Source organism: Rhea pennata, chromosome 2 (genome assembly GCF_028389875.1).
Source record: "Rhea pennata isolate bPtePen1 chromosome 2, bPtePen1.pri, whole genome shotgun sequence".
Lineage (NCBI taxonomy): Eukaryota > Metazoa > Chordata > Aves > Rheiformes > Rheidae > Rhea > Rhea pennata.
In genome coordinates, this window is record NC_084664.1 from 161,606,626 (window position 1) to 161,623,400 (window position 16,775).

The 16,775-nt window shown below is 44.3% G+C and overlaps 1 protein-coding gene across 3 annotated transcripts in view; it reads right to left on the bottom strand.

The window, feature by feature from the left end:
- Positions 1-9,763, bottom strand: part of TSNARE1 (t-SNARE domain containing 1) — a 461,846-nt gene extending 452,083 nt beyond the window's left edge. For 2 of the 3 annotated variants that reach the window (XM_062568440.1, XM_062568439.1), the window contains exon 1: positions 9,694-9,763. The gene's annotated coding sequence lies outside the window, so the exon portion shown is untranslated. The remainder of the gene's footprint in view (positions 1-9,693) is intronic. The other variant, XM_062568445.1, reaches the window with a different exon arrangement.
- Between the last annotated feature and the right edge of the window lie 7,012 nt (positions 9,764-16,775).

The following is a 16,775-nucleotide window of genomic DNA, read 5'->3' on the forward strand; positions in this document are numbered from 1 at the left end:
TGTGCCCTCCTACTGCTTGCCCAGTAAACTCTGGTCTCAAAGGTAGTAATTACTTTTGGCAAGACATAAACAGGTCCAGCAAATGAAACCCCAAAACACAGTTATTTATGAGACACAATGCATGGAGCCAGCATCCAAGCTCAACTACCAAATCAGCAAGTACAAAGTCACCCTCGTCTACTTAGGAGAGCAAACTTGCAAACTAGTGTGCAGACAACTAGCTGAAACAACCAGCCTCGGTCTGCCCAGGTGGGCAAGGGATTGAAATGCAGTACAATGAGCCACCAGAAAAGACTGTCTCATTCAACAAGAAGACCTTTCCCACAGGCTGGCAGGCTCTAGATTACAATCGCCCAGTCCCTCAGTGACCATGACCACAGGGTCTCAACAACCACAAAACAGAAAAAGGGAAGTGGTTACTGGAAAGATGGTGTCGAAAGCAATAGAAATAAATCCAGCATATGGTTTTAGCCTCTAGAAGGTGGTAGCACAGCAGCCCAGGTAGGACATCAGGTCCATAAGCCTTCATCTCTGTGAGCTGGTGTACAGAGAAGCAGCCAAGCGGCTACACCTGCATGCAAAATCAGGATGAAAACCATTAATCACCTGAAGACTACTGCCTGCTTCCAAGGAGTTAGGCAATTGTTCCAAACCAGGATGCACCAGACTTCAATCTTCCAAAGTAATTTGCTTACAAAGAGCATGGTTTTATATTCTCACTCTCTTTTTCCCCTGAAGAGAAAATCCACAGAAGCCATACCCTCTTATCCCAGTGTTGTATCCCAGCTGGGCTGAAGAAGTCATCGGCACAAGTCCACAAAGCAATCACCCCAAGAAACAAAAAACTCCTTCTGAGGTCTTACCACGGCTTCCGGCAGCCCAGCATTTTCCTGTGATTTGCCCCCCAAAACAAGCTATTAGGTAACAAAATTACCATGGGGCAGAAACTTAAAGAAAAGAAAAGAAAAGAAAAGAAAAGAAAAGAAAAGAAAAGAAAAGAAAAGAAAAGAAAAGAAAAGAAAAAGATGTCACAAAATAGGATCTGGACCCACAACTCCATTCCCCAAGTTTGGGATTATACTAGATTTAATTAATTAAAAGAGGATGATTAACGTCATGCCTCAGGAAGGGAGTAAGACCAAAATAGAACGGTGGGCTTTCAGACCTGCAAGCCCACAAAACATCTCTATATACCAGAGAAAACAAGCTCTGTACAGAATAACATGTGAGGCAAAAAAGAACTGGGTATCCATGTGAGAAGAAAGAGCGTCTTCATACCCAAAGGATATTTCCATGAGGGGAAACTAGAAGAAGATCAAATCCTTTCCACTGCCCCACATTTGGAGTAAGAGGGAAGAAATCCATCTGCCTGAAGCTCTACAGAGGATGATCTGGAAAATATTGCACTATTTGTACTAAGACTGTCCATCCACCCTGTTTGTTGAAATGTAAAGCTGAGTCGGTCATAGCATCCTGTTTTACTGTAATATTGCAGTAATGTTTATACCACTCACTAAGATGCATTTCAGTGGGGACCAGTTTTGACATTCTGCCAGGACAGCAATCTGTTATATCTTAAAAAGAAAAGGATTAAAAAAAAATAATAAAGGGAGTTTGACCTATGAAACATTCCCGTGGTGCATGGTCACCACACAGCTATTTGAAAAAAATCAAGTCACTAACATGCAGTAGCTTAAACACAATTTTAAAAAACATTTTTTTTTTCCTTATTTACTATTACTAAAAGTGTTTCTGGTAAAATGACTTGATTTTTCACCCTCACTAGGGGTCTGACTAGTTTCACAACCTGTACGATGCTGTAAATAAAAAGCCAGTGAACATCAGCATCCTGAGCACCCCTGCCTAATCACAGCTATGCTTATTCACCGCTGGCCTCATCCAGCCGGCACTGAGCCAGCGTGGGATCCCAAATGCCGACCGCTCCAGCCACGTGCTGTGCTCTGAGGCCACAACGCTTTCCCCGGTACCTTCAGCAGAGGAAACCATGAAACATCCAATTTATTTATTTATCTATCTGTGTACTGCAGACCTCAGCAGCTGAAAAGCAAACAAGCAAAAATTAGGCGCTACAAGAATCCTGGTTTTTGGGGCTGTTTTGCCAAGCGTCTGCTTCTGGACACTGCTCGAGGAGGAATATTTGATGGGAAAGGCAGTAGGGTCTTAGGAGCAGTGACATTCACAAGTGAAAGATCTGCTGGGCCAAAGCAGACTTATGGCAGAAGACATCAAAATATTTGGAAAAGCTAAAGCATATCTCAAGCAATTTAGTAATATATTTAAATATGGGAAAATTAGGTATTTTAAAAATTAGCAAGCATTCACAAGAGTCTAGAAAGCTAGTAATGTCACAAGGGATCATAAATTAATTTATAGGGAAAAGAATCAAAACCTGCATTAAGGTCTAGCTCGTTTCCTGAGGTTTTTCAATAAGGAAAAGCTAAAAAGATACATAACTCCCAACAGAAGGATGCAACCTGTTTGCTACATGGAAGATGTTAAAAAACAGCAACACAAACTGATCTACGCCTTAATGCATAGCACCTACTCTCATAAAGCAGTATGATTTTTTTTTGGGGCCATATGATTTTTTATATTTTGGGAATATAAAATGAAGTTCATCGGAGTTAACTTTAGGTTGTTGTAGTAACTACCATAAAAACGTTGGCTTCATCATTAATAAAGATCCACAGCAAATAAAAGGCCATTGCACATGTGTTTTCAGAGACAGCCCTTTAAAGGGCTGAGCTACTCGTTTCAGCAGCCGAGATAACACTTTTAATCAGCAAAGGGACATTAAAAAGTCCCTGCACACAAACAGCATTATAAGCAAATAATCAGCATTATCCCTACTCAAAAAGTAAAGTCTGCATTTTAGAAGAGGTACATTTCCACCAAAGGAACAGTAAAATTATACATACTCAACCCACTGCCGTCTGCAGTTCCCATTTCAAGGCGGACGAAAGCACAATAAAAAGCAAACAAAAAAAAATCTGTCATGCACAACATGATATTAAATGAGATGATAACCAGTGAGTCGGCGCGGGGCTATGAGGTTCTCACAGTCTCATCTAACTTTCTCATCACAGCCATGCTTCTCTGTTCCTCTCCTAACTGCAAAAATTTAAATACAAGGACTGAGAGCGTGACACGTGCCTCCAGGCGAGGACAAAGCTATCTCCATCAGGAGACCACGCTTGGTGGGTGGACACCTACCTGAGTCTCCTCTGCATTTAGCAATAACTCAGCTTAAACTGTGAAGGCGCATTCACAGAAGATGGGTATCTGCAGTTAGTTTCGGTCATTGCTTTCTCTGATAAAAGTCCTCCTTTTAGTTGCTAATATGTTTTCCAAGCAAACTATTCATGCTAAAAAAAAAAAAAAAAAAAAAAAAAAAAAAAAACAGTATCAGTTATCTCCTGAGGACTAAATTCTGCAGGGAAATTTTGACGTAAGTGGCATTCTTTGAATAAAGTTGGGGGGGGGAATAATTTGCTCTAAGATGTTTCTCTTCAAAAATTCCATCATCTCCAACCTCCAGCAAAGGAATTTACAATAGCTTCCCAGTAACACGTGCTTTACCAGCCCACGAAAATCTCAGCTTGCGCTTTCACAAGCAGAAGCAGCTGAACCACCCCAAAACCCTGCCATTGCAGAGCGCAGCCTTCATCAAACAGTCCTGGGGGAGCAAAGCCTGGGAGAATTGGGCTAATCCAAAAATTTGGGTCACAAGACCTCCACAGCAGTTGTTGCTCCTAGCTTCAGCCTCCCTGTATGTCCCTTCCTCCCATACAGCCGCCTCCGTTCCTCCAAGCAGAAGCATCACAGCAAGGCGATGCATCGTAAACCGAAAGAGGGCAACGGGCTGCAGCAATGAGCACGACGGGATATCGCTGCGGGAAAAACAAAGTTCTGTATTTTATACAAGTAAGGCCTAAAGCCACCTAGAGCGCAACAGGGTTAGAACAAAATACTCCACAGCTGCCTGTTCTGCACTCTCTTTACTCCATGTACAGGATGAAGGAAGAGCAATCCAAAAATACATATATATTAAAAAAAAAAGGCAACTAGGTAATTCAAGGTTGCCATCACAATAAATGTATAGAGCAGAGGAAGGAGGACAAATAACAAAATCCCAGGTAACCTCAAAGCTTGCATCCCTGTGGCACGTGTGAAGTTCTTGCACGCAATGCTGTCAGCATGAGCCCTTGGCTCGGCGTTCCCCATCGCTGCCTTCCAACAAGCTCCCTGCTCCTCTTTCACACCTTGTTTTTGCTTTTTCTTCCTCCCCCCTCCCGTAACTGCCTCTCCATAGCATGCACCGTGCTTGGAGTAGCACGTATCGAAATAAATGCATGTTCCTTCAATATGGAAATCAAGTCCTCAGTGTAAACTCAAAACATCAGCAGGCGCATTTTTATCTGTTTTAATGCTGTTCCTTCCTTTCCCCATATTTATATTCTATATTTGTGCGATATAAGGGAGGTGGAGGGGAAAATCTGGAACGAAGAGGCTATAGATTAATCTCCTGCAGAGGCAAACGGACTCAGAAAAAAAGATGAAAAGAATGTTATACAATGAAGAGTATAAAACATCTTGCAGCTATTTTACACTTTTATTTAGCAAAGAGATTACAGAGATATCAAGAAAAGCAATCCCAGCCTCAACCAACACAAGCATTTACTAAAAAAAGCAACAAAACAAGGTGACACTTCCACAACAAAACGTTTCTTTTTAAACTGTCCATATGCCCATGTGACAAACAGAACATCCAACTTGGGCTTCGTGCAAAGGGAAAGTGGAAAACATCTCGTGGGTTTATTTTCGCACCCGGGCTTCCCCTCCACGGCTCTTGCGATCCCATCTGCAGGCCCGCAGCACTGCTGCCCGGGAGCAAACGCGTTGTCCGTCTTACAACCCTTCCTAACAGCCAGCCACTCCGAGTGCTGCAGAGGCACGTAGGAGACTCTCCAAAACAACGCAACGCCAACAGTTCTCTTAAAAATTTAAGGCATACAGACACAAATTACTCTTTGCAGTCTTTTGGTTGCAGTAACCCAATAGATGAGCAGCTAACACACAACTAAATCCCCTTTGGGAGAACTCTTCCCACCACCACAAATCTCAAAGTGTTACAAAACACAAGCTGACACACTTTTTTTTCCCTTTGCAAATCTGTCTTCTGCTTATTTTTCAAAGAACAGTTGATCACCAGTACGATCTTGAGGTCTTAATGGCACTGTAAACAGGAAGGACAGTCTAAAGGGAATAAAATGGAAAATCCACCCCCTGATCCTATCTTTCTTTTCAGTTAAATGCTAACTATATTTTCATCCTCAGAAGAACTGAACAGCAGAGACCTTGTACTCATGCACTGCAAAGACATGGCATCTGCCCACTGAATTTCCTGACTAGTGAAACTATAAAGAAAAAGAAGAGTTTTAAATAGAAACCGCCTGTAAATTATAAATCAGATTAATCTAACGCTTTAAAATTACTTCAATCTTGCATACCATCACTTGCAAGACAAGCAAAAAAGAACGGAAAACAATTCTTATCTTGACCATATCCCTTCAGCAGAAACACAGCACATTATTAAAAACCACAAATAACATTTCTGACGTCAAAACGACAAACACTTCCATAGATGTGAATCCTTTCTCAGCACAGCTACAGCATGAATTTCATACGCAGCTTTCTGGGCAACATCAAATGATGGGCACCAGTTTTCTTTAATCTCTGCAATACTTAACACTGCAGCAGGTGGCACCAACCCAAGTTTCTGGCCAGGGCACTGATTTTACATTTGCACATGTGAGAGTATGCTGCCAAAAAAACCAAAAACAAAAACAAACAAAAAAAAAAAAAAAACACTCTGAGTGGTCAGTGATGTTACTGCAGGACAAGCTTTCAAATATGACCTCTGTTAAGGACCAAAGGGCTAGATCCGCTCCAGCACTTTGGCTGGAGAAACCGTGTGCGCTCATGCTTCGTATCAAACCTTCTAAATCTGAAATATCTGGAGAGTTTTAGACCAAGCAGCTTGTTCCAGTGAGACATGTCCCCATGGCACTTGGCCCTCAAGCCCTCAACTTTTGTGGTTGGTCCCCAGTGGACAGCTGAACTACCTTGGTGGCCATGGCCATCATCATGCAGAAACTACACATGGACGCCATTCTCTACCTGCATGCCACCCTCGTGCCTCTGAGATGACACCTGACACCAGGTCTGTCCTCGAGGAGCTCCCTGTAGGAGCCGAGTGTCAAGCATTAAGCCAACATGCAGGACTTAAGTGACAACAAGGACAAGTGCAGAGATGGATCACTGGGGCAAGATCCATCCAAAAGAAGAAATATTTTAATGAGTTTTGTTTTAGTCGGTTAGTGACACAGATTCATGCAGTTCCCTGTGGTGTCAGCAACCTTCAGAAGGTACATGAAAAACCAAGTGGAAGTGACATATCTAGCTCTGCCGCCCAAGCTAGCTGAAGTGTAGGAAGTAAGATAACAAAGATAAGTAAATTACTTTTTTTAAGTTCTTTCCATTTTAATATAACAGAATGTGTTTATGACACACGCAGGGAATCGAAAGTATTATTTTTATCTCAATATTATTTACCCTTTCACACTTGCTATTTAAATATCCCTGAATTCTCAGAAGAATCAGCAATTCAAAATATCATTTTATATGTATTTATAAGCAAGAACAGGAACATTCGCTTGAACCTTGCTTAATTTTTCGTTTTTAATTAGGTTTTAAGTGTTGTAACATCTACATGCAAATTTCTCAAGACACAGAAGCATTTATTATTTGTCTCCATTCCATCCTGGCCCTCAGTAGAGGGTCTCCAGCCTGAAGACCAGGCACCGCACTGACAAAAAGACAAGGTCAGAGTAGACTGGTCAGATAGGAGACCACCAAAAACATCAAGAGTTTTAAAAACAAGCGTGCTGTAGGAAACAGCTGAAACAATAAGGTTTCTTGAATCCAGATAAGAGAGGATGGGAAATCACAGAGACTTCTGAACTTGGTTAAAACACTTCACATTAAAATCGCTGCGATCTCCTGTTCTATCTAGCCAACCTCAGCCAAATAATTTATAGTCACCTTCACTAACAGCAGAGGCAACCTTGGATACCAGGATGAATGCAACTATGGTGACAGTTAAGCAACAGTAGAGGCTACCCAAGTGCATCATACTGCAAAATTCCCCCCCAGAACCCACCCACTTTACCTTTCAGTAGCGTCAGGTCCTCAAGGACGTTAAAGACTCGTTGCTAAAATTGCTGTGCCTTCCACCTGCTCCCGAGCCTAGCTCCTACGCCATGTACACAACCCAATGAAAATATCAACGCGGCATGATGTGGCGCTGGTCATTTCACAGCTCCACCGCAACGGAAAACACCAGCTTAGAAAAAAAAAGGGTAAATACTGCACAGAAACGAACCTCATCTTAATTTGGAATTAAGCACGCTGAAGCACGAAGAACCACGACCTGCACATGGTGCATGTGCTTACCCCCAGGTTTGCAAACCGGGGACCGCTTGTTTAGCCAGTGTTTCCAGATGCAAGGCCACGGCTCAAACACTTGAGTTGCAAATGTCTCAGAGTATTTGAAATGCAAACAACCGAAGGTTTCCAGTGCACATTTGGTGTATGTCTGGAAGAATGAAAACACACTATTAGGTTTCTTAAGTCCTGTGCTTTTTAATGTACAAAGACACTGAGCATCTCAGTAGCGAGTCAGGAAATGCAGATTTGTCCCAAATCCTCTCCAGATCCTGTACATTAATTGCACTATGAAGCTAGTGCTAGCTTTTATTAAAATCTTCAGATCACAAACCTGTTAAAGTACAGAGACAACAAAAAAAAGTTTTGACTAAGTCAGGAAAGGACAACTATGGAAATCTCTAACTTTAAAAGCAGTTTTGCTTCCACCTCTGTGTTTTCCTAAAAGCTTTATTTATAAGGCCATCCTACTGACTCATTCATGGCAAAGCTATCTCGAAACTCTATCTTTTGAATCAGCTAGGGAGGGAAATATATATATATATGTATATATATGTACATATACACACACACCATTACATCCACAGGTGATGTCGGAGATGAGTAAGAACCTTTCATTAAACTACGAGGGTCACCAAACAGGATCCAACACTGACGTCTCGACCTGCACGTGTCCGCACGGGACACCCCGAGGAGATGTCTCCGGACCGCCGCGACCCGCCAGGGTTGGTGCACGGGTTTTGCACGGGCACTACCAAGAGCAGCAGGTAGCTCGTTGCCTTTTCCACAGGAACATCCACTCCTCCGGAGAAGGGGCAGCAGCAGCAGCCAACTCACGACCACGGGGCCTGCCACGGGGCTGAGCCGCGGGCAGGCGTGCAACGTGGGCGTGCGTGCGCGGCACACGACACACGTACGCAGGGCCGTGCGAGGCGCAGGTCTCGCCCCAGCGCCGCGCGCACGGCCCCAGGCAGGGGCTGGCCCTTGCCCCGTGCAAGGGCAGCTCTGTAGCTAAGCTACACGCACACACACACCCCTGTGCAAGGCGTGTCACAGCCCCGAGGTTGCACACACACACACCATTGTGCAAGGCCCGTCACAGCCCCGAGGTTGCACACTCGCCCCGCACCGTCCAAGGCCTGTCAGAGCCACAAATTATGCACACACGCCACCGTGCAAGGCCTGTCACAGCCCTGAGGTTGCACACTCACCCCGCACCGTCCAAGGCCTGTCACAGCCACAAACTACACACAAACACACACACCATTGTGCAAGGCCCGTCACAGCCCCAGGGTTGCACACTCGCCCCGCACCGTCCAAGGCCTGTCACAGCCACAAACTACACACAAACACACACACCACCGTGCAAGGCCCGTCACAGCCCCAGGCTTGCACACTCGCCCCGCACCGTCCAAGGCCTGTCACAGCCACAAATTACACACACACACCATTGTGCAAGGCCTGTCACAGCCCCAGGGTTGCACACTCGCCCCGCACCGTCCAAGGCCTGTCACAGCCACAAACTACACACACACACCATTGTGCAAGGCCTGTCACAGCCCCGAGGTTGCACACTCGCCCCGCACCGTCCAAGGCCTGTCACAGCCACAAATTACACACACACACCATTGTGCAAGGCCTGTCACAGCCCCGAGGTTACACACTCGCCCTGCACTGGCCAAGGCCTGTCACAGCCACAAATTACACACACACACCATTGTGCAAGGCCTGTCACAGCCCCGAGGTTGCACACTCGCCCCGCACCGTCCAAGGCCTGTCACAGCCACAAATTATGCACACACGCCACCGTGCAAGGCCTGTCACAGCCCTGAGGTTGCACACTCACCCCGAACCGTCCAAGGCCTGTCACAGCCACAAATTACACACACACACCATTGTGCAAGGCCTGTCACAGCCCCGAGGTTACACACTTGCCCCGCACCGTCCAAGGCCTGCCTCAACCCTCAGTTACACACGGGAACCCCCCGTGCAAGGCCCGTCACAGCCCTAAATCACACACACCCGCACCCTGGGCAGGGCCTGTCACAGCCCCGAGGCCACACTCACACTCACACTCACACGGCCGGGGGGGGCGGGGCGGGGCGGGGCTGGGGGAGGCGGGAAGCGGGGTGGGGGGGGGGGGAGGGGGCGGCGCGCGCTCCTCACCTGCCGCCGCGCGCGAGCCGCCGCGAGGCCGCGCCGCGCCGCCGCCACCCAAACATCACGTGACCGCGCCGGCCCCGCCCGCGCCGCGTGCTCCGCTCCTCCCCCTCCCCTTTCCCCCCCGCCCCGCTGCAGCCTACGGCCCGCAGGTGCCGCCGGGGACTACAACTCCCAGCAGACATCGCGACTGACTTCCGGGCGGCGCCCCGCCCACTTCCCCTCCAGCGGGCCAATCCCCGGAGGGGAAGGCACACCCGTGCAGCCCCGCCCGCACCTCCCCCGGCACGCGGCGCGCGGCGCGGCCTTTCCCTCCCGCCCGCTCCGCGGCCGCCTCCTTCCCGCCCTCCGCCCGGCGCGGTCCCGCTCGGGCCCCCCTGCGCGCCGCCTCCGCCTCCCCTCTGCTGAGGGCTCCCCTGCCCGCAGGGTCCCCGCTCCGCTGGGCCGCTCCCTCCCCCCCCCCCCCCCCGCGCGTTCGCCGTCTCCTCGGCCCCGTTTCCACTCGGCGCAGCCGCCCGCCTTTCCCTCACGGTCCCTCCCCGCCCTCCCGGCGGGCCTCGCCGGCTCCCTGCCGCGCTTCCCCGCTCCTTGGAGACTTCTCCCCCCGCCTGTAAACGCCCTGCTCGCCCCGCTGCCGCGTCGTGCTGCCCCTGCCCAGCCGCCTCCTCGCGCCCCCCTCGCGCCGCTCCTCCTCCTGCGTCTTCTCCCTGCCTGTGGGCCGGGGGCGTCCGGCGTCACTTGCTGGCTCTCGGGGTCGCGTCCTTGAGGGTGGAAGGGAGATGGCCTGGTCCGACCCCTCTGCTCAAGCAGGGTCACCTAGAGCAGGTTGCTCAGGACTGCATCCGGTCGAGCATTGGGTATCTCCAAGGGTGGCGGCTCTGCAACCTCTTCGGACAACCTGTTACGGTGTTCAACCACTGTCACTGTGACAAAGTGTTTTCTTCTGCCATCTTTCTCCCATTTTTCCTTAGTCACATCACTTTCCACCAACCTTGGTGCTGCCCTCACTTCCTCTCCTGCGTCATTAATGAAAGCAATGGCACCCAAGCATCTCAGCTACCTTTCGTCTGCATCCTTCCACCAGTGCCTTCTTGGTGAAGAGACTTTACCTCAGGATTCTTGCTCTAAGAGGGTGAGGAGTGTAAGTGTTTTGTTTAACATTTGATTCCATCAGCTGGTGAGCTGTTCAGAGGCTCAGAGGCTGGAGATGGTTTTGCTGGCCTGGCCTCCTAGATCAAAGATGAAGACCTTTACTCCTAGGTTGCAAAGAGGAACAAGTGCCCGTTCTCAGATGGTGGGGATGACTGAAGTGCAGAAAACCACCAGCCCAGTGGAGTTGGTTCATTGTTAATCATTATAAATATTCTTTGTTATGCCTGAGAGCAGCATAAGTTCTTTACAGAAAGAATGGTGCCTTCTTTGGGCTTACACAGTTCTTAGCACGCAGCATACAATCAGAACACCATCAGAAACAAAAAGAGATAAAAATCATTGCATTATTGCCATTAAGGCCCTGTCCATCAATGCAATGCCATTCAAAACACCATAAAACATAGACCCTGACTTAGGGAGTTTGCTGTCAAAGCGGTTTGACAAATCCAAACCAGCAAACGATGTATTTGGTGACCCAGAGAATATCTCCAAATCAGATCATAACTGGGCTGCGAGGGCTGCTTTCTATTTGCTAAGTGACAGCAGCTTTACTTAAGTGGGCTAGCCATGGTTGGCTTTACAGAAAGAGCTATAAAGCAAGGAATTTCTTGAGAAGGCCTTTGAACGACATTTCATTTTAACAAGGGGTTGACAAGCCAGCTGCCTTTTCAGAAATGTAATTCTGCACCAACAGCTCTGCCAAAAAAGTTTTAGAAGGGCTGAGGGGCCACCTAAGCCTCCATAAACTTCAAGGTTTTATGGCACCAAACTACTATCAGAACAGTTTCCTCGATCTTTTGCTGCATTGGTAAATCATTTATTTGTGCAGCCTCTAAAGAAATTCCCTTAGGAAAAGGGCCATAAAAATGTGTTGATAACAAAATGTGACTGGTTACTTGTGTACAACACACTTCCTTACTGGATGGTCTTGGGGGGAGAAAGAAAAAAGGGAGGAGGAGCAGGTTACCCCTACAAAAAGCATAGATTACACTTCAAAATCACTGTGCAAAGCAGTCTGGAAATTTTTAGTACAAATCATTTACTTTCAATAGGAGCCCCATGAAAGTAAATAAGAAAAAAAAAAAAAAAACAGATATAACATGTGTTAGTGCAAGATACAGACAGAGTATTTCAGGGGAGAGATACCATGAAAGTTACAGTGAGGAAAACCTCACATGATTGCTTTGGTTGGCAGTCGCTGTGTCTTGCTGGCTTTGCATTTTGTTCTTGAAGAATACTGTTTAATCAATAGTTGTGTTATTAATACAATAATAATATTGTTCATTCTCTTGGAACATTTCTCTTCCAAGGACTTTGGAGTTTTACCTACAATCATTGGTCCTTGTTATTACCCATGGCTTATTGATTATTATTCTTTTCAAATGAGTTAAGGGTTCGTGACATGATGTGGAATCAAGCCTTTTATATAACCAGGCAAGACTTCTTGCATTGACTAAACTGACAGTTCCTCTGAATTGAGAAAATAATTAAAAAATTAACAGTTGCTTTGTTCCATCTTATAGTACTAACATGCATAAATCTGAAAAATATAGTCAGCTTTACAGGAACGAAAAGCCCTAAGGATCAAGGCTTTATTTAAACAGTTTAATCTTCATGTTTGTCGTCTTTTAGTGGGAGGAGGCTGCCCATTTGCCAGCTACTGTGTGACATTTCTGGAGGTGAATTTTAATTTCATAATGAAGTAAACTCACTGAGGTTCAACCTGTATACCTGCTTAGGGCTCAGTTAGGCAAAGTTATCTTGGAGTGAAGTTGTTAGTGTGTTTCTGCTTTGGGAAACTACTCTCATAGGTGCCCTAAGGTTAAAAAAATAATGTTTTTTAGGAGGGAAAGTAAGCTCATCATCTTGATGTGAGCAAGTGTCTCAGTTACATGAGTTGTAATCCACTGGGACTCTCTAGCATTCACTGAATTTATTTTGTACTCTGATCCCCTCCTCTATAAAGAGATGCAACTGGAAATCCGTATCTGAATTTAAATAAACTTAACAGAAATGCTTTCATCTCTTCACTACTGAGACTGTTTCCCACTTGAGTTGACTGTGTCTCTAGGGGATTCTATCCCATGTTTGAAAGGAATTTTCTTTGGCTCAATTTCGTTCCACTGCTGGTAATCTGTTTTGTGAACCATCTTATAACCCTTTATTATACTTTTAAAGTACGTATAGAAAGATTATCATGTTGTCACCTAGGTTACTTCTCCTGAGCTGTATTTATTTGGACCTTACTGCCTCCATTGCCACTGTCATTTTTTTATGTCATCTGCTGTGCTTCTGTCTGTTTGACACATGATAACTCAAGTCATGGCCTTATGGAAAAGTCATCAAGAATTTAACAGAAAATCATATACCTATGATAGTCTAATATTCTAGAGAATATTAAAAAGCCCAATGTCTCTGCTGTAGAATTTCAGAAGTAGACTTAAGAAAAAAAATGAACAAAAATAAATGTGTGCTGAATCCTATTATATACTTATCGCACCACCCAGTAGTGTTTAGTTTATATGACATTTTACAGGACTTTTCTACAAAGCATGAAAACACAGAGGAGTAACTTGCACAAGGAGTACACGGCTGCTGTGTTTTCTCAAGTTCTAATTTGGTTTGTGATATTAATATTACTTTTTACAAAAAAAAAATAACAACTACTACTTTCTCTTCTATTTTAGATCATTGAAAGTGTCAATATATTTAGGAGGAGATAAGTAATTAACTTGACATAAGAAAGCTTTAATGAGTACTTAATTTATCCCATTAAAATACAGTTGCTCTGTCACTCCCTATAGCCATGTAAACATGGCGAGAAAGCTCTTCTGATTAAAAAGTAAAGGAAGGATAAAGTGCAACTTACTCTTTCACTAACATGAAGAAGAAAGCCTAAATACTGGTCTTGTAGATTTTAAAATAATGTAGCAACTATTTATTTAGAACAGGTTTTTTGTTTGCTCCCGTGCTGAAGGAGTCTCCACTTTTTGTGAAAAGTCTTTCAGAAGTTCTTTTCTCCATTTGCTTGACCAATATAATTTCTTTTCAGATTTCAAAGAGAAATGTTTTCCTTTCCCCTCCTCTCTCCAGAGTACCACCTTCTCTTGCTATTATTTCTGCCTTCTGTAATGTATTTGGGCTGGGGCTACAGCTCTTCTGAAGACTACAAGATAAAATAAAGCTGAGGGTTTTTTTGTATTACTTAATTTTTAAATCCTGGATTAATTGGACAATTGCACAGCTGGAAAACTGATTTTACTTTGATAAAAATGCTCTTTTCCAGTCAAATGTCTTACATATTCAACCAGTTAAATGCAATGAGCACTGGAAAACAAATAAATTTACTCTGAGTGTTTCACAAAAAGTACAAGACTAGTATTTATTTCTCACTTTCAGGCTTCCATGACAGTGACCTAAGTTTCCCTGAAAAAAGTACAGCTTGGTTAGCTTATCGTAGCATATCTGTATGTTGTTACCTGTGAGCAATTTAATAAAAAAGATATTATAACAACAATAAAAGGAGACTGCAGAACACCAAGTAATCCCTAACAACTTTCTTTCAGTCTGTTTAAAGTGCAAGGGAGGTTTGAATTCCAGAGCCTAGCAGATTTGAACGTAAAACAGAGGTTTCCATCAAGTATTTCAGTAACAGCAATACATGTCCCAAATAGGTGGCTAACTGGCAGGTCTGATACATCACAGGAAGGAATCACTAGCTGTAAAAAGCCCATTTTCAATATTTAGCACTGATTCTTATCTCAGTTACAGTAGGATGTGTCTGAAATAACTATGGATTTTAGTGGCATTATGCCTGGATTTATCTCGATGTTACCGGATTTGACCCTTCCCTTTCTAGAAATTTATTACTGGATCTGAATTAGAGAAATAAAAGCCCCAAACCAATATAATATTTTGAATCTGAGGCAGTCATAAGTCAGTCACCTCATCAATAAAGCCTGGCCAATACCCTCAACAATCTTAGTGATCGGCTTTGTTTGTGAAAGCTAGAGATATTAAATTGAACTCCTCACCACTCTGAGCAGGGATGATAAGTGACAATTGAAATTAATGTTGACAGAGGTAAAGTAATACATGCTGAGTGCAACAGTCATAACACAATGAAGAGGGAACAAGGCTAAACCAAGCTGGCGGGGAGGAAAACTTTGAAGTAACTAACGAACACTGGAACAAATCCTTGGTCCCGCTTAACTCAAAGACAAAACCCCGCTGATAATTTGCTTAGTTCTGGAAAGCAGAAAATGGGCCACATCGTTAGTGCCTAAATGTTAGGGGTGAATTCTGGTTTTCATTTATATCAATACTGTTGCTGCTGCACTTATATAAGCAGGAGGAAAATTTGGCCCATGTAGAAGAGCTATGGTATAGCAGTCACAAGCCCACACCTGCAATAGGAGTATTGCAGAGAGTGAATTAAGGGCAATTGCAGCTGTCAAAGTCTTAGTACAGTTTTCCCCTGTAACAGCTGAAAGCATCGCTAGTCTCCAAAGCACAACTGAAAAGCTCCTATTTACGATGCAAAACGTGTGTGAAACCAGTAAGCACATGAGGCCAAACAGTGAACCCTGAAGTACAAACTGTAGGTACACAGAAGATGAGAAAACTGCCATGTTTTAAAACATGTATTTCTGAGTTACTTCTACAAATATAAAGGTTTGATTCATTGTCTTGTTCTATGGCTAAATTCCCACTGCCAAAATCAACTCTATTCGGCTCCTATTATTAGAGCTGCAGTTACCACTACTGATTAGTTGAAATTGTCCTTCCCTCCTGTGGTCTCATCCAGTTATTAGGTTTTGTCCTAAATTACAGATTTTAGAGACAATGATTATTGTTTTCTATATATTTGTGCTACATTCCTCACAACAGATTCCCAATCCGATCGGTCTGTATGTGCTACCACACAATAATTTTTAAATAATAATACTGTGCTGAGAAGTGAAAATGTACGAAAGGTGAATGCTAGTTTTAGGGGGTTCAGTGACAAAAGGTGTAAGCAAGTGGAGAATCAAAGACTATACCTGGGGGAGGGGGGAAAGGCAAAAAAATCAAAAAGTAGAGTTTTCTTTGCATTTTTCCAAAGGTAAAAATTTTACTTTCAGTGTGACTACAATGCCAAAGAGAAATGAATGGTACGCAGTAAAACAGAATATGACCTCTATCAATTTTTGTATGGTTCTTACTTGTTCCAGTTGGCTCTCAAGCTCAGGGATGAAGCAATAAATCTAACAGCCTACTGGAAGAACTTGATTTTTAGAAGATAGTTACCAAAATGGAGAATCAAAGTAGACTATAAAGGCTTTGTTGTCCTGACTAGCTGCTTTCCAGTGCCTGGATGAACTCATCTGAAACTTCATCAGCTATCTCTGTAGTTGCAAGGGAGGCACTGTCACTCCATTCAGGAAGAGAAAATATCACCCTGAGATATAGAGCACTATGCAGATATGAAATATGGAGTAAGCCTACTTTATCTGGTGTTTCTAAGGATTCATCTGGAGTTCTCTCAAAGTTTCCATACACGCTTTAAGACATAAATCAGCTAGAGGAAATCCAGAACACATTAGCAAGAGACATCACATATTTGGGACAACGTAGCTATGGATAAAAATTGAAAAAACGAGGTTGCTCAGTCTAGAGTGTAGAAGCTCTGGGGAAGTAGGATGTGGTAACTACTCAAATATGTGAAGGCTTGGTACAAAAATAAATGGAGCAAAACTGTTCCCCATGCCCACTGAGGATAGGTCAAGAACCCATGGGTTTACATTGCTGGAAGGAGATTTAATTTAGATAAGAAAAAATGCTATCCCACAGTAAAGATAGTAAAGCGCTTGTACAAACTGTCTGCAAAGGCTTGAACTTTCTGCTACTGGAAGTTTTCAAAATCAGATTAAATTATGAATCGTCTGTGAAGATGG